Source organism: Cervus canadensis, chromosome 20, assembly GCF_019320065.1.
Source record: "Cervus canadensis isolate Bull #8, Minnesota chromosome 20, ASM1932006v1, whole genome shotgun sequence".
In the NCBI taxonomy this organism is placed as follows: Eukaryota; Metazoa; Chordata; class Mammalia; order Artiodactyla; family Cervidae; genus Cervus; species Cervus canadensis.
In genome coordinates this window covers 58,883,837-58,903,145 of record NC_057405.1, presented here as the reverse complement: position 1 = coordinate 58,903,145, position 19,309 = coordinate 58,883,837, and the positions used below count along the sequence as shown (strand labels likewise).

General features: G+C 40.8%; 1 long non-coding RNA gene across 2 annotated transcripts in view; it reads right to left on the bottom strand.

Annotated features, from left to right (window-relative positions):
• Positions 1-19,309, bottom strand: part of LOC122422690 — a 93,320-nt gene that overhangs the window by 13,224 nt on the left and 60,787 nt on the right. The window lies entirely within an intron of this gene.

Below are 19,309 nucleotides of genomic sequence, written 5' to 3'. Positions count from 1 at the left end.
TTAACTATACAGTTCAAAGGACTTTGAAAACTTGCCAGGTGCGTGTGTGTATGCGCAGTTGTGTCCAACTCTTTGCAACCCCATGAACTGTAGCCTGCCAGGCTCCTCTGTCCATGGAATTTTCCCAGTAAGAATATAGGGTGGGTTGCCATTTCCTACTCCAGAGGATCTTCCCAACCCAGGGATCAAACCTGTGTCTCCGGCATTGGCAGGCAGATTCTTAGCACTGAGCCACCTGGGAAGCCTATATATCCTTATTAACAAAGCCCAAATCAAGAAACAGGACAAATTCATCACTCCAGAAAATTCCCTCATTCTCCTTTCTAGTTAATACCCCCACACTCACAAAGGCAACCACTGTTCTGTTTTCTATCACCAAATATTAGTTTTGTCTTTTTGGAATTCCATTTAAATAGAATGATGCAGTTTGTACTTTTTTGTGTCTGGATTCTTTGGCACAACATAATGTTTTAAGAGTCATCCATATTGGATATATCAGTTTGTTTCTTTTTATTTCTGAATAATATTCCATTGTATAACTATACCACTATTTAGTCATTTGTCTGTTGATGGACATTTGGGGTTCTTTCTGTTTGGGGCTACTATGAATCATGCTACTATAAACATTTTTGTATAAGTTTTGTTGAGGACATATATTTTCATTTCTTTTGTATAAAGAATAGTTAGAAATGGAATTGTTACATCATAAGATATATTTTCTCTTTAAAAGAAACTGCCTAAGAGTTTTCTAATTACATATCATTTTCTACTCTGAGTAGTTCATGAGAGTCCAGTTGCTTTGAAATTCAGTAACATTTAATATTGTCAATCTTCTTGTAAGTTGTACCAATGCTTTCTTGTGTCAGTCTCCCAAATCAATAGAAATAAGAACAAAAATTAACAACTGGGACCTAATCAAACTTACAAGCTTTTACGCAGCAAGGCAAACCATAAACAAAATGAAAAGACAACCTACAGTATGGAGAAAATATCTGCAAATGATGAGACCAACAAGGGATTAACTTCCAAAATATACAAACAGCTCACACAACTCAACAATAAAAAACAAACAACCCTATTAAAAAATGGGTAGGAGACCTAAATAGACATTTCTCCAAAGAAGGCATACAGATGGTCAATAGGTGCATGAAAAGATGCTCAACATCACTAAATATTAGAGAAATGCAAAGCAAAACTACAGCAAGGTGTCACTTCACACCAGTCAGAATGGCCATCATCAAAAAGTTTGCAAATAATGAATGTTCGAGTGGACGTGGAGGAAAGGAAGCCCTCTGACGCTATTGCGAGGAACGTAAATTGGTATAGCCACTACAGACAAAAGTATGGAGGTTCCTTAAAAAACTAAAAATAGAGCTACCATATGACCTAGCAGTCCCACTCCTGGGAATGTATCTGGAGAAAACCATACCTCAGAAAGATACATGCACCCCAATGTTCACTTTGGTACTATTTACAATAGCCAAGACATGAAGGCAACTTAAATGTCCATCAACAGAGAAATGGATAAAGAAGATGGTGTGTGTGTGTGTGTGTGTGTGTGTGTGTATGAATATTATTAAGCCATAAAAAATAACAAAATAGTGCCATTTTCAGCAACACAGATAGACCTAGAGATTGTCATAATGAATGAAGTCAGAGAAAGACAGATATCATATGATATTGCTTATACATTGAAGTCTTAAAAAAAGGGTACAAATGAACTTATCTACAAAACAGAAATAGAGTTTCAGAAAACAAAAGCAACCTTAAGTTTCTAAGGGATAAGGAGGGGAGGAATAAATTGGGAGGTTGGGCTTGACATATACACAGTACTATATACATATATAAAATAGATAACTAGTAAGGACAGGGTATATAGCACTGGGAACTCTACTCTGCAATGACTTACGGGAAAAGAATCTAAAAAGAGTGGATGTATGTGTATAACCGATTCACTTTGTTGTACACCTGGAACTAATACAACACTGTAAATCAACTATATTCTAATAAAAATTCAAAAAACAAAAACCATGCTCTCTTCTCAAGGTATGATTAATATGATTTCTTTTACTCATGATATGCTTACATGAATCTTAACTAGTTAAAAAAAACTGGGCTGAAGATCTAAATAGACATTTCTCCAAAGAAGACATACAGATGGCCAACAGGCATATGAAAAGATGCTCAACATCACTAATTATTAGAGAAATGCAAATAAGAGCTACAATGAGGTACCACCTCACACCAGTCAGAATGGCCATCACTAGAAAGTTGACAAATAACAAAAGCTGGAGAGGATGTGGAAAAAAGGAAACCCTCTTACACTGTTGGCAGGAGTGTTAGTTGGTGTAGCTACTAACAGTATGGCAGTTCCTCAGAAAACTAAAAATAGAATTACCACATGATCCAGCAATCCCATTCCTGGGAATATATACAGACAAAACCATAATTCAAAAAGATATATGCACCCTCCACCCGCTATGTTCATAACAGCACTATTCACAATAGCCAAGATATGGAAACAATCTAAACGTCAATCAACAGATGAATGGATAAAGAAGACGTGGTACAAATATACAAAGGAATACTACTCCACCATAAAAAAGAAATGCCATTTGCAGCAACATGGATACAACTAGAGATTATATGCAACTAGAGATTCATACCAAATGAAGTTAAGTCAGAGAAGGACAAATACCATATGATATCACTTATATTTGGAATCTAAAATATGACAGAAACCATAATGGAAGATATATAAAAATGAATGTATCAATATATCTGTAACTGTCACTTTGTTGTACAGCAGTAATTAACACAACATTGTAAATAAACTATACTTCAATAAAAATATATTAAAAATATCATCAATCTTTTTAAAAATTTTAGCAATTCTAATACAAACGTACTGGTATCTCAATATGGCTCTAATTTGCATTTCCAAGCTGACCAACGACGTTGAACATTTTTTCGGGTGCTTATTAGTACATGAAAGATCATTAGTATTATCTCTTTCTGTGTAGTATCTAAGACTTCTTTCTACTTTTAAGGTGTTTTATGCATTCTTTACATATTCTCAATATAAGTCCTTTGTCATATATATGCATCACAAATTATTTCTTAATTTTGATGAGGTCCAATTTTTCCATTTTTAGTATGTGTATATATACTAAATATATACTAGGATATATATATCCTAAGAAACCCTTGACTACCCCAAGGTGTGAAGATAGTCACCTTTATTTTCTTCTAATAGATTTTAGTTTTAGCTTTTTTCTATGATCCACCTCGAAATAATTTTTCTGTAAGATGTGAGGTAGAGGTCAAGGATCTTTTTTTTCTTATATAAATATCTAGGAGTAGGGAGAAGCAGTAGGAAGTAAATTAATACAGTTCATCATGGTACCAGTGTGCTGACCATCAGTGAGGATGATAGATACAGGAGCAGTGCAGATTTGTAGTCACCCCAAGAGGTAGCTTCAAAAGTGTTTGAAGGGGGCTCCCCTGGGGGCCTAGTGTTTAAGAATCCACCTTGCAAGGCAGGGGATCCTGGTTTGATACCTGGTCCAGGAAGATCCCACATGCCTCAGGGCAACTAAGCTCGTGGACCACAACTACAGAGCCAGGGCTCTAGAGACCTTGAAGAGCAACTACTGAGCCCATGTACTGCAACTACTAAAGCCTGTGTGCCTGGAGTCCATGCTCCCCAACAAAAGACGCCACTGCAATGAGAAGCCCACACACTGCAACTAGGGAGTAGCCTCCGCTCGCCGTAACTAGAGAAAAGCCCCTATGCAGCAACAGACTCAACACAGCCACAAATAAATCAATCTTAAAAGAAAAGAAAAAGTGTGTGGGGGAACCTAATCCCCAACCTCAACATTGTTTAAGAGAGGATACCTTTCTAATGTCCAAGAGAAGAAAAGGGCTTCCCAAGTAGCCCAGCAGTAAAGAATCCACCTGCCAATGCAGGAGACTCAGGAGAGGCAGGTCCCGTCTCTAGGCCAGGAAGATCTTCTGGAAGAGGAAATGGCAACCCACTCCTGTATTCTTGCCTGGGAAATCCCATGGACGGGGAGTCTGTTGGGCTACAGTCCACGGGGTCACAAAGAGATAGACATGACAGCACAAAAAACCTTCCTAACGTCCAAGAACAGAAAAAGCTTGATTAACAAGGGTCCCCCGGCACTTCTTTGGTGGTCCAGTGGCTAAGACTCCATGCTCCCAATGCAGGGGGCCCAGGTTTGATCCCAAGTCAGGGAACCAGATCCTACATGTTGCAACTGAAGACCTTACATGTTGCAACTAAAGATCGAAGATCATGCGTGCTGCAACTAAGTCCCAGTGCAGCCAAATAAGTAAAAAGACAACTGATATTCTAAAAACAAAAAACAAGGGTCCCCATGAGTTGATTCCATGATGTTTCCCATTATATTCTCATCACATTGCAGAAAAGAACATAGACATTGAGCTGGTTAAATTTCACAAGACTAATGCCACTTTGATCCCTAATAATTGAGTTCTAACATTCACCTCCACATCAGCCATATCAACAAGGTGCAACAGAAGGAACACGAATTTTGGAGACAGACTTAGGCTTGAAATCCAGCCCTTCTGCCTTTGCTGCAGTTCATGGGGTCACAAAGAGTTGGACATGACTTAGTGACCGAACAACAGCAGCAACTGCCTTTGAACTGTGCAGCCTTGGATAAGTTACTGAAACTTATTTTGTTTTGTTATCTTGTTTTATTATCTATAAAATGCCAAAAATAGCATCTATCTCAGAGCTTAAGGATTAAATAAGAAATATGTGTTGTGCCCAGCAGAGTGGCTGGCCCATAGTAGACTCTCAATAAATGTGCATTCTATTGTTTTTCTCTTTCCTCTGCAATTTCTATGTGCTTGAATGTGTGTTTCTAGTGTAAATAATATGTTTAATAACCTTTATTTCATTCATTTGATGGTCTCTCTTAAGACAGAAGATGACATCTACAGATTTCCTTTTCTTGGGCTCTAAAATCACTGCGGATGGTGACTGCAGCCATGAAATTAGAAGATGATTGCCTCTTTGCAGGAAAGCTATGACAAACTTAGACTGTGTTAAAAAGCAAAGGCATCACTTTGCTGACAAAGGTCTGTATAGTCAAGGCTATGGTCTTTCAAAATTCAGACTTAATTGAAGAAAGTAGGGAAAACCACTAGGCCATTAAGCTATGACCTAAATCAAATCCCTTATGATTATACAGTGGGACTGACAAATAGATTCAAGGGATTAAACCCGATAGAGTGCCTGAAGAACTATGGATGGAAGTTTGTGACATTGTATGGGAGGCGGTGATCAAAAGCATCCCCAAGAAAAAGGAATTCAAAAAGGCAAAATGGCTGTCTGAAGAGGCTTTACAAGCTGCTGAGAAAAGAAGAGAAGCAAAACGCAAAGGAGAAAAGGAAAGATATACCCATCTAAATGCAGAGTTTCGAAGAATATCAAAGAGAGAGTAGAAAGTCTTCCTAAGTGAAAAATGCAAAGAAATAGAGGAAAACAAAGAATGGGAAAAACTAGAGATCTCTTCAAGAAAATTAGAGATTCCAAGGGAACATTTCATGCAAAGATGGTGTGTGCACAATAAAGGACAGAAATGGTATGGACCTAACAGAAACAAGATATTAAGAAGAAGTGGCAAGAATACACAGAAGAAATAGATCTTACTGACCCAGATAACCATGATGGTGTGATCACTCACCTAGAGCCAGACATCTTGGAGTGCGAAGTCAAGTGGGCCTTAAGAAGCATCGCTACAAACAAAGCTAGTGGAGGTGATGGAATTTCAGCTGAGCTATTTCAAATCATAAAAGGTGATGCTGTGAAAGTGCTGCACTCAATATGCCAGAAAATTTGGAAAACTCAGCAGTGGCCACAGGACTGGGAAAGGTCAGTTTTCATTCCAATCCCAAAGAAAGGCAACGCCAAAGAATGTTCAAGCTACTGCACAATTGCACTCATTTCACGTGTTAGCAAAGTAATGCTCAAAATTCTCCAAGTCAGGCTTGAACAGTATGTGAACTGAGAATTTCCAGATGTTCACGTTGGATTTAGAAAAGGCAGAACATCCAGAGAATAAATTGCCAACATCCATTGGATCAAAGAAAAAGCAAGAGAATTCCAGAAAAACATCTACTTCTGCTTCAGTGACTATGCTAAAGCCTTTGATTGTATGGATCATAACAAATTGTGGAAAATTCTTAGAGAGATGGGAATACCAGACCACCTTACCTGCCTCCTGCAAAACCTGTATGCAGGTCAAGAAGCAACAGTTAGAACTGGACGTTGAACACACTGGTTCCAAATTGGGAAAGGAGTACATCAAGGCTGTACACTGTAACCCTGTTTATTTAACTTATATTCAGAATACTTCATATGAAATGCTGGGCTGGAGGAAGCACAAGCTACATCAAGATTTCTGGGAGAAATATCAATGTCAGATATGCAGATGACACCACTTTTATGGCAGAAAGTGAAGGGGAACTAAAGAGCCTCTTGATGAAAGTGAAAGAAGAGAATGAAAAAGCTGGCTTAAAACTCAGCATTCAGAAAATTAAGATCATGACATCTGGTTCCAGCACTTCATGGCAAATAGATGGAGAAACAATGGAAAACAGTGACGGACTTTATTTTGGGGGGCTCCAAAATCACAGCAGATGGTGACTACAGCCACAAAATTAAAAGATGCTTGCTCCTTGGAAGAATAGCTATGACAAACCTAGATAGCGTATTAAAAAGCAGAGGCATTACTTTGCCAACAAAGGTCTGTCTAGGCCAAGCTATGGTTTTTCCAGTAGTCATGTACGGATGTGAGAGTTGGACCATAAAGAAGGATGAATGATGAAGAATTGATGCTTTTGAATTGTGGTGTTGGAGAAGACTCTTGAGAGCCCTTTGGAAATCAAGAAGGTCAAACTGGTTCATCCTAAAGGAAATCAATCCTGAATATTCATTAGAAGGACTGATGCTGAAGCTGAAGCTCCAATACTTTGGCCACCTGATGGGAAGAGCTGACTCATTGGAAAAGACCCTGATGCTGGGAAAGACTGAAAGTAGGAGGAGAAGAGGGCGACAGAGGATGAGATGGTTGGATGGCATCACCGATTAAATGGACATGAACTTGGGCAAACTCCAGGAGACGGTGAGGGACAGGAAGCCTGGCAGGCTGCAGTCCAAGGGGGTCACAAAGAGTTGGACATGACTGAGCAACTGAACAACAACCACAATAATGATGATGTCTTCATCTATATAGACTACTAGGTTAGTCACTTGCAGGTCAAGAAGGACACTACCCTTCATGCCAGGGAGCACTCTTACAAGCAGAGGGTTATGTAACAGGCATCAGGGTTCAGCTTCTTTAATGAAATTCTACTAAAAAATGAGGCACTACTTCACTATGTTTTGGTAGCTCCACCCATCATCTCTTTTAATCTACCTCAACAAGAAGTTCAATAAACTGTGTTTCCATACCACTTATACCTAAAGCTATACCAATGAGAGCAACTGTCATTTCTGGACAAGCAATTGCAATATGAAGTAGAAGCCACCCACCCAGTCTGGATCCAAAGAGTACATCATTCCTCCATTTCTCCAATGCAGTTCTCATGAATTACTTCCAGCTCCTGAGTGATCCAGTTCCTGTGTACTTCTAGCTCCTGAGTGATCAAATCTCAAAAAGACATGGTCCAGAGATACGTTAAACTCCTCAGCTATCAATACTCTTGTACCATTCACGTGTGAAAGACTGCCGGGAACAAATAAAGCTCCTGAGTTTTGCCTTTTAGTCCCTGTATGCTAGATCTGGAAGGTCTGGCCCACTAAGAGGCTAGGCGGAAAGAGATGAAGAGGAAGAGATGCTCTTTCTGTGATAGTACAAGGAGTCGTTCTGAGAAGAGCAGCCTGTAATGAGTGAGCCTGGCTGTTCCAGGACCCCAGCCTGCTGGTCAGTGTTTTGGCGAAAGGCCTGATGGAGTTGAAGCGGTTTGAGCCCAAACTCCAATCCAATAAAACAAAGTTCCCTTCCAAAAGGTCCTGCACTTAGGAGGAACTGCTGGAAGCATCATCCAAATTGAGCAAGGCATGAGCGATGAAGCCAAAGGGAAGAACAGGTCCAAATGAAAACAGGGGAGAGAGCAGAAGAGGTGGTTCCAGAAAATCCAAAGTAATTTTCTCCCCTAATCTATTCATAGAAACTAAAACATATCTAAAAATCTTTTCTAAAAACCCCCACTTTCTTGATGTACCAATGGTTTAAAAAGTTCCACATATTTTTCTGTATAAATAAGAAACAGATTTATATTTGCTTCTCTACTCACACTATGTATATAAAAGCTCTTTTGGTGTGAACAAAGAGCTTAGCATTGACTGTAATATATATGTGTGTATAATTACTTATTTGTAATTCATAGGAACTTTCATAGGAAGAAGATAATCCAAAAGAGAAACACAGGTTAAGCAGGGGCCCCTGCCAACTAAATTATGTTAACAGTTCTTGTACAATGGTTTGTAACATGATCTTTGTTTCTAGTGAGGACCAGAAATAGGAAAATAACTTTTTAAGCAGAAATTCAAGGTGGGTCTCATGTAGCTTTAATAATATCCGGTGACTTTCTTCTGAGATTGCCCTATGTCATTTAGCTATCCTATCATTTTTAACATTTGGTCTTGTATCTTGACACCAATTAGGTAGTGCACTTGTTAAAGCAATAATCATGCTTCTGATTTTGTTCACCTTTGAATCTCCCAGGGCCTTGTACATATAAAGAATGTCCAAGTATATTGTTAAGTGAGCAGGTTGGGCACATGGAAAAACTTTCTAAGTTCAAAGTTCTAAAACTGGTTAGTGGCCTAAGTGAGGCCACCTATCTTATTGTTGGACATTATTAACCATTATGTTGCCCTTGGGTGGCTTAATCCATGTGACTTGGGTAGTCTCTTTGCATTGTTCTTGTCCCTGTGTTCTGCAGGAACACAAAATAATAGAAAGGCTGGACATCTTATCTGGAACTCACCCTAGCCAACAGACTTAACTTTTGTTTGCTCCAAAGACTAAAGAATGAAAACAACGGATCTCGAATCTAGATCTTTTCACAGATCTAGTTTCAGCAAACAAGTCAGTCTCAAGCCCAGCCCAGCCACCACACCCTGTCTAATTCAGAGAAGAGAACAAATGAATTCTGCAACATTTTTATGCTCTTTAAAAAAGTAGGAAAATACTCCAAATTAAAACCATCTAAAATTCTTCTTCCCACATACCTGCACAAAAACTTATTGACAACTAAAATAGTTACAAAAACCAAATGAATATCCAGTATGCAACCTAGTATCTCACGAACAGATGTTTTACGGAACACCACTTCATAGATTTTAAAACACAGAAGTTTACATGGTGAAACGTGTCTGAAAAATTCTGGGATAAACTCAAAGTAAAGGCTTTCTCAGAGCCTTTAATACGCTGATGACATTGTGAATTTCTAGGAAGTGATATAATGCACCCTTTTCCATGTTTATTGACCAAAGAACTCCTTTTTCCCCTGCACCTCCAAAGACTGCTCAACAGAAAACAATTTGGAAACCCCTAGTGGTGGACACTGTAGTTGCTTCCTCCACAACTGTGCTCTGCTTCTCCTTGCTGTCAGCAGCCTGACTGGTTCATTCCAACCTGAGACCCTCCCCTCAGCTCCAGAGGATGGAGAGTGATTGGACCACACCCAACACATTTGATCTTATCCCCTTGGTTCAAGCATGAGCATGTCATGCAAATCTGGCTGATAAAATCTGAGGGAAAATCTTTTGAGGAATTTTCTTGGGGGATTTCTCTCAAACTTAAAAAAAAAAAACCAAGAGAGTCACATTTCTTTTTCTGTGTCTGGGCTTCTGTGTATGAGCTGGCAATTCATACACATCTCAGGATCACAGAGGGAGCCAACTTCAGAGGCTATGCTGAATTGCCCAGGATCACTGAGAAGAAAGAGGGAGACAGCCAGGATCCTTTAGGGCATTGAATCACTGATTTTACCAGCCCAGGAATTGTCCTGTCTTTGGAATTCTCTTCTGGGACATTACAGAAGTCCTTATTTTAAAAGTCAGCGTTAGTTGTTCTGTTTTCTTAAAAAGTGTTTGCAGTCAAAAGCATCCGGATATGGGGGTCTAACTAGTCAGAGCTTTAATGCCACTGGTACAAGTATGGAACACTTAAAATATGTGTTGCTGCTGCTGCTAAGTTGCTTCAGTCGTGTCCGACTCTGTGCGACCCCATAGACGGCAGCCCGCCAGGCTCCACCATCCCTGGGATTCTCCAGGCAAGAACACTGGAGTGGGTTGCCATTTCCTTCTCCAATGCATGAAAGTGAAAAGTGAAAGTGAAGTCGCTCAGTCATGTCCGACTCTTCATGACCCCATAGACCGCAGCCTACCAGGCTCCTCTGCCCATAGGATTTTCCAGGCAAGAGTACTGGAGTGGGTTGCCATTGCCTTCTCTGTAAAATATGTTAGGCAATATTAATTGTTAAAAAGCAGTAGCTTACTTCAAATTAAGTATCTCCTACCATGATTACTGGGCTTCCCTGGTGGCTCAGAGGTTAAAGCGTCTGCCTGCAATGCAGGAGACCCAGGTTCAATCCATGGATCGGGAAGGTCCCCTGGAGAAGGCAATGGCAACCCACTCCAGTATTCTTACCTGGAGAATCCCATGGAGGGAGGAGCCTGGTAGGCTACAGTCCATGGGGTCTGAAAGAGTCAGACACGACTGATCGACTTCACTTTCACTTTCACCATGATTACTGGGATTTTCAATCTTTATATTTAAACTAATGACTCTACTATCAGCATTTTTAGTGTCACTAAATTAGAAAATTAAACATTTATTCCTTAGCAGCGGCAGCAGGCTATGATGATAAACCATTATCAGAGCACTGCAACAATAAAATCCGTAACTAACCAATGAAACCCCTCTGAGCCTCTCAGGAAGCAGAAGGTGCACAGTAGCCCGTGTCTCTCTGTGGTTGCCTGGCACGGGCTGCACCATGCGTGGGCTAAGACTGTTCTCCCCTTTGCATTCAACACATGTGTGTAGTCCTCCCTGTGTGCAAAACTCTGGGCAAGATTCCCTTTCCCTGTCCTCTGTGCCCTGCTCCCCTCTGAAAGTCCTATTTGCATCTCATTGCCGTGAAACCTCCCTAATTCCTGGAGCTTCCACTAAGCAACCTTTCAAAAGAATTCTTCCCAGATACCTAGTCTGAACCACTTCCTTTGGCATTTAATTGTACTCACCTGGTATTTTTTCAAATCAGTGTTCTATCTGGGCCCCTCTGTGGAATGAAAGTAGTAGAGAGAAGGTGGAAGTGATAAGAATACTGTCTAAGTTGGTGGTTCTCAAGTCTGTCAGACCCAACACCCCCTTTTATATGAAATATTTTTGTAATGCCATTTACCTATTATGAAATTCATAGATAAGGTAACTGACCTACATATATAATTTCAAAATATATCAATACAATGCTCTAGACATAGTTTAAAAGAGAATAGGACAGTAACTTATGATAAAGTAATATCTATCTCAATATGTAAATGACTGACATGATTATACTGCATTAGAAGCCACAGTGAATTATGGAGAAAATGCAGACTGACAGAAGATGCTGTTTTACAACTCAAACACCACACACCACGGTATGAGTGATGTGACTTTATAAAAGGATGAACAATATTTGCTGAAGTTAAAAAAGAAAAGCCAAAAAAAAAAGAAAAGCCAAAAAACAACTTTGATTTATGTGGTAGGCTCATTTCTAGAATTTTCTTCAGTTACAGTCGTTCAGTCATGTCTGACTCTTTGCGACCCCATAGACTGCAGCACGCCAGGCCACTCTGTCCATCACCAATTCCCAGAGCTTACTCAAACTCATGTCCTTCGAGTCGGTGATGCCATCCAACCATCTCATCCTCTGTCATCCCCTTCTCCTCCTGCCCTCAATCTTTCCCAGCATCAGGGTCTTTTCAAATGAGTCAGTTCTTCACATCAGGTGGCAAAAGTATTGGAGTTTCAGCTTCAACATCAGTCCGTCTAATGAATATTCAGGACTGATTTCCTTTAAAATGGACTGGTTGGATCTCCTTGCAGTCCAAGGGACTCTCAAGTGTCTTCTCCAACACCACAGTTCAAAAGCATCAATTCTTTGGCGCTCAGCTTTCGGTACAGTCCAACTCTCACATCCATACATGACTACTGGAAAAACCATAACTTTGACTAGATGGATCTTTGCTGGCAAAGTAATAGCTCTGCTTTTTAATATGTTGTGTAGGTTGGTCATAACTTTTCTTCCAAGGAGTAAGCGTCTTTTAATTTCATGGCTGCAATCACAATCTGCAGTGATTTCGGAGCCCCCAAAAATAAAGCCTGCCACTGTTTTCCCATCTATTTGCCTATGAAGTGATGGGACCAGATGCCATGATCTTAGTCTTCTGAATATTGAGCTTTAAGCTGAATTTTTCACTCTCCTCTTTCACTTTCATCAAGAGTCTCTTTAGTTCTTCTTCACTTTCTGCCATAAGGATGGTGCCATCTGCATATCTGAGATTATTGATATTTCTCCCAGCAATCTTGATTCCAGCTCATGCTTCCTCCAGCCCAGTTTCTCATGATATACTCTGCATAGAAGTTAAATAAGCAGGGTGACAATATACAGCCTTGACATACTTCTTTGCCTACTTGGAACCAGTCTGTTGTTCCATGTCCAGTTCTAACTGTTGCTTCTTGACCTGCATACAGATTTCTCAAGAGGCAGGTCAGGTTGTCTGGTATTCCCATCTCTTTCAGAATTTTCCACAGTTTGTTGTGATCCACACAGTCAAAGGCTTTGGCATAGTCAAAAAAGCAGAAATAGATGTTTTTCTGGAACTCTCTTGCTTTTTTGATGATCCAACAGATGTTGGCGATTTGATCTCTGGTTCCTCTGCTTTTTCTAAAACCAGCTTGAACCTCTGGAAGTTCATGGTTCACGTATTGTTGAAGCCTGGCTTGGAGAATTTTGAGCATTACTTTACTAGAATGTGAGATGAGTGCAATTGTGCAGTAGTTTGAGCATTCTTTGGCATTGTCCTTTTTTGGTATTGGAATGAAAACTGACTTTTTCCAGTCCTGTGGCCACTGCTGCATTTTCCAAATTTGCTGGCATATTGAGTGCAGCAATTTAGCATATATTAAAACTATGGAAAAAATACTTTCTGTTTATATGTAAAGTACATGTTGCTTAATATGTAAAGTGAGTCTGGTTCTATGTTCAAATAAGTATCAACAGGTTTTTCACCTAATGAGTGACTGAAAGGATATTCAAAAGTTGCAAGGGATGCAGGACAATCATTGTGGGGCACAGTCCTGCACATTCTAGCAGGTCCAGCAACTCTGGCCTTTATTCATTGCAGGCCAGAAATATGCCCCAATCATTAGATGGCCCCTAAAATCCCCACAAATAGATTCAAGGGATTAGATTTGATAGACAGAGTGCCTGAGAAACTATGGATGGAGGTTTGTAACACTGTACAGGAGGTGGTGATCGAAACCATCCCAAGAAAAAGCAATGCAAAAAGGCAACGCGGTGGTCTGAGGAGACCTTACAAATAGCTAAGAAAACAAGAGAAGCAAAAGACAAAGGAGAAAAGGAAAGATATATCCATCTGAATGCAGAGTTCCAGAAAAGAGCAAAGAGACATAAGAAAGCCTTCTTAAGTGAACAAAGCAAAGAAATAGAGGAAAACAATAAAATGGGAAAGACTAGAGATTTCTTCAAGAAAATTAGAGATACCAAGAGAACATTTCATGCAATGATGGGCATAATAAAGGACAGAAATGGTATGGACCTAACAGAAGCAGAAGATATTAGGAAGAGGTAGCAAGAATACACAGAGTAAGTAAGTAAAAGTAAGTGTTAGTCGCTCAGTCGTGCCCGACTCTTTGTGACCCCATGGACGGCAGCCCACCAGGCTCCTCTGTCCATGAGATTTTCCAGGCAAGGATACTGGAGTGGGTTGCCATTTCCTTCTCCAGGGGATCTTCCCAACTAGGGATCAAACCCGGGGCTCCTGCACTGCAGATTCTTTACCAACTGAGCTACAAGGAAAGCCCAGAGTACACAGAAGAACGGTACAAAATAGGTCTTAATGACCCAGATAACCACAATGGTGTGATCACTCACCTAGAGTCAGATATCCTGAAGTCAAGTGGGCCTTAGGAAGCATTACTATAAACAAAGCTAGTGGAAGTGATGGAATTCCAGATGAGCTATTTCAAATCATAAAATGTGATGCTGTGAAAGTGCTGCACTCAACAACCCAACAAATCTGGAAAACTCAGCAGGGGCCACAGGACTGGGAAAGGTCAGTTTTCATTCCAAACCCGAAGAAGGGTAATGTCAAAGAATGTTCAAACTACCGCACAGCTGCACTCATTTCTTATGCTAGCAAAGTAACGCTCAAAATTCTGCAAGCTAGGCTTCAACAGCATGTCAACCGAGAGTTTCCAGATGTTCAAGCTGAATTTAGAAAAGGCAGAGGAACCAGAGATCAAATTGCCAACATCTACTGGATCACAGAAAAAGCATGGGAATTCCAGAAAAACATCTACTTCTGATTCATTGACTACACTAAAGCTTTTGACTATGTGAATCGTAACAAACAATGGAAAATTCTTAAAGAGATGGGAATACCAGACCACCTTACCTGCCTCCTGCAAAACCTATATGCAGGTCAAGAAGCAACAATTAGAATTGGACATGGAACAATGGACTGGTTCAAAATTGGTAAAGGAGTACATCAAGGTTGTATATTGTCTTATTTAACTTCTATGCAGAATACATTGTGAGAAATACTGGGCTGGATGAAGCTCAATCTGGAATCAAGATTGCTGGGAGAAATATCAATAACCTCAGATATTCAGATGACACCACCCTAATGACAGAAAGTGAAGAGGAACTAATGAGCCTCTTGATGAAAATGAAAGAGGAGAGTGAAAAGGCTGGCTTATAAATCAACATTCAAAAAACTAAAATCATGGCATCCAGTCCCATCACTTCATGGCAAATAAATAGGGAAAAAATGGAAACAGTGACAGACTTTATTTTCTTGGGTTCCAAAATCACAGCAGATGGCAACTGCAGCCATGAAATTAAAAGATGCTTGTTCCTTGGAAGAAAAGCTATGAAAACCTAGACAGTGTAGTAAAAAGCAGAGATATCACTTTGCTGACAAAGGTCCATATAGTCAAAGTTATGGTTTTTCCAGTAGCCATATATGGATGTGAGAGTTGCACCATAAAGAAGGCTGAGCACTGAAGACTTGATGCTTTCAAATTGGGCTGGAGAAGACTCTTGAGGGTCCCTTGGACAGCAAGCAGATTAAACCAATCAGTCCTAAAGGAAATCAACCTTGAATATTCATTGGAAGGATTGATGCTGAAGTTCCAATATTTCGGCCACCTGATGTGAAGAGGTGACTCACTGGAAAAGGCCCTGATGCTGGGAAAGATTGAGGGCAGGAAGAGAAGGGGATGAGAGAGGATGAGATGGTTGGATGGCATCACCAACTCAATGGACATGAGTCTGAGTACAAACTCTGGGAGATGGTGAAGGACAGGGAAGCCTGGAGTGCTGCTGTCCATAAGGTCGTGAAGAGCTGGACACAAATGAGTGACTGACTGAACAACAACCACAGAATCCCTACAAATTCCTAAAAAGCCCCCTGGGAGGTATTGGTTCTAGTGAGGTCTGCTGAGCTAAACCAAGGCCAGCTGAAGATGGGATTATTATTAGGTAATCCAGAATTTCACCCTGGGCTTTCAAGGCCTTGAGAGCCTTGAGTTTACCCTACACTGCCAGTTGCGGCTCACTGCCATGGTTCTCAAGGGGGTGTTAGAGACCCATCAGAGGAGGCAGCAAGTCAGGTGGGGAGAAGGACAGCAGGAGGTGGGCTGTCCGCTTCTTTCTCAAGTGTTTTCCATTTTCCCCATTTACCTGGTGAGTTCCAGGTATTCTGTTTGAACGAAGCATTCCTCAGTTTTAGGAGGTAAATGTTATGTATGTTTTGATAGTTTTCTCCAGACCTATAATTTCTGAGAGAAGATGTGTTGACCTCCTCACTCCATGCTGTAAGTGAATGTCCCACTTGGTGGTTTTTTGTTTTTTTTTTTTAAACAATTTCTACTTCCTTATTGAGACTCACTATATATTCAGTCACTGCCATCAGAGTTTCCTTTAATTCTTTGAACTTATTCATAATGGCTGCTTTGAAGTCTTTGCTAACTTCTGAGCCCACTCAGAGTCAATGAGTTCTGCCACTTATTCAAATCTGAATCTCACACCTCAATGTTTGATCAGCACATTTGCTCCCAAAACTTCATGGGAGGGACTTCCCTGGTGGTCCAATGGCTAAGACTCTGCGCTCACAATACAGCGAGGCCAGGTTGGATCCTGGTCAGGAAACTAGATTCCACATGCTGCAACTAAGACTCAGCAGAGCCAAATAAATAAATATTAAAAAAAAAAAAAAACCCCCACAAAAAGCAAACTTTTTTTTTTTTTTTAATGTCATTGTAATCAGTTACCTTTAAAATCCACCACGAGAAATCCCTGTCCAAGGACAAAAATCTCTAAGGCTAAGGCTTTACATATCAACTCCTACTTTCCTCTGGGGTTGGAATGGCTTTCTCTAGAGGGAGGAAGACATATGACCCATGGCTGAGTAGCCTGTGTCAGTGGTCAGGGTCTTTCGGAAGAACTGCAATGACAGACATCCATCCCTTAGGAGGAGAAACTGCTCCCTAGTTGGCACACCTTCCTGCTGCAGGCGGCCCATGAGGAGGGCACAGTGAGCCTGGACACAAAGATTCCCTGATTTCAAGCTCAACAGGCTGCAAGTTATGATCCATTTCTATTCAAAATACTTCTGACACCCAATACTTCTGACACTAGGTTTTTGAGACCAAGCAATTCTTCAGTTTTCTGCAGACATAACCTGGGTGTCCTACAATTCAACTCTGACAGTAACCACCTAGAGTTGGTGAAATCCCCACAGTTTGAGGGCTCAGTCGCACAAGACTGTCCCCACTTCAGAGTCAGTTTTGTGTCTGGGATCAGGTTTGATAACGTGTTAGAACAGTCCACAGAACTGTTATTTACTATTACCAGTTTATTATAAAGGATACAATGCAGGAACAGCCAAACAGAAAAGATGCACTGAGCAAGGTATATTGGAGGGAAGGAAGGGTGGTGGCTGTGACGCTTCTGTGCCCTCTCTGGGCACCTCGCCCTCCCAGCACCTTGATGTGTTCCCCAACCCAGAAATTCTCCAAACTCTGTTCAGAAGTTTTATGAAGGTTCTGTTACACAGACACAATTGTTTAAACCATTGGCAATTGGTGATTAACTCACTTTCCAGGCTCTCTCCCTTCCCCAGAGATTGGAGAGTAGGGCTGAAATAGTGCCTTGGTTGTTCTGGTGACGAGTCCTTATCCTGAAACTATCTCGGTGCCCTCAGCCATCCGTCACCTCATAGTATACAAAAAGACACTCATCACCCTCAAGATTCCAAGAATCTTAGACGCTCCTGAGTCAGGAACCAGGGAGTAAGACCAAGCATGAGAACAAAAGATGCTACAACTGCCCCTATCACTCAGAAAAATACCAATATGAGGGTTTAGGAGCTCTGTGCCAGGACCTGGGAATAAAGACCAAATATATATACATCTATTACATCACACTATCACACTGATGTATTCACCTCACAGTTGGATGCTCAGGGAACCTGTGTCTGGGTTAGAAATACTTAACTCCTTGGCTCAGTTCTGGTTCCTGACTGTGCCTGGGTCTGTCTTGTTTTTAATCTGTCTTATTAGCCTCTCCTTTTCTGTTCTTTCATGGCTGACCCACCCCAAGCCCCATCTGACAACTATTTATTGGATACTGAATATATTCCATCTGGCATTTAAAATTTATTTAGACACTGAATATATTCCCTAGAAACTTCTGGGCCTGGGAGCTATTTGTAAATATCTCCTCCTTGATCCACTGACAACTTAACCTCATAGAAAAATATTATTTCTCACATTTCTAGTTTCCAAGGAAGCTCACTTGAGCCTCTAGGTGCAGACAACCTCCCCGTCTGCATGATGAGCCTCGGAGGACGCACAGCACAGATTGGGTCAGGCGGACGTGGGTTCCAGCTCCTCCTGACCAGTTGTGTGTGTGCCCTGAGACGAACAGTTTCTCTCTCAGAGCCTGGCGGACTAAACTGTGAAATGAGGATCATAGTACTTACTTCAAAGGGCTAATACAATGACCAAATGAGTTAAGGTATTGTCAGCATCTGGCTGAGATGTTACTGATAAACACTGTTGTCTCTTTGCTCTCTTCATGGCAGGGGGCAGATTTTCTGTGTAACTCCTACAACCTCTAGACGAGTGTTGCCAGTTGCTGATGCCAGCTGCTGCCCACTAAATATTTGTTAGGGAAATTACCTGCTGCTCCTCTGTTTTCCTGCATTTTTTGGTTGGTGATTTTCACACCGTGCTCAGTGCAGTCTTGGGGGTTCTGAAGAGGTGCCCAAGAGCCCAGGTGGGTCAGGACATGTGAGAACTGATCAGGGTAAAAAGCAAGGAGGGAGTACTGGGTTTCAGGACCACTCCCATGTTAGTTCTGCCAGTTGACACTTTAAATTGATTTGGAAACTATATATGTGTGTGTATGTGAGTGTGCGTGTGTGTGCGTGTGTATATATACACATGTGCTGTGCTCAGTCGTGTCCAACTCTTGGCACACACTTTTTTTTAACGAAAGGATTTTGTGGTTTAAAGCTTGAACATAATTGCCTTATACTGTGAATAACTTAGAGGAGGAACTTAGTTTTACAAATGACACAAATGTCTGTATCTTTATTCTCCAAAACATTAGTCACTATAATCAAATTAAATCGAAAAAGTCAATTTAGTTCCTCAGTTTTACTAGCCACATTTCAAGTACTTAATAGCTATATGTGACTAGTGGCTACTGTTTTGGCCAGTACAATATGAACATTTCCATTACTGCAGAAAATTCTACTAGCGCTGGTCTGTGGTTTATATTAATTGACAGTGGCCATACACTGTATGCCACAATATGTTTGTAGGCTTAAAGAGTAAGCTGAGCTGTCCATAGATGTAGGTTTGGGTCCTGCTATTAACTTGCCAACTAGACTGGTTTCAGGTTCCCTCATATGTACCAGGGAGATCTGGGCCACAGCAGAGAT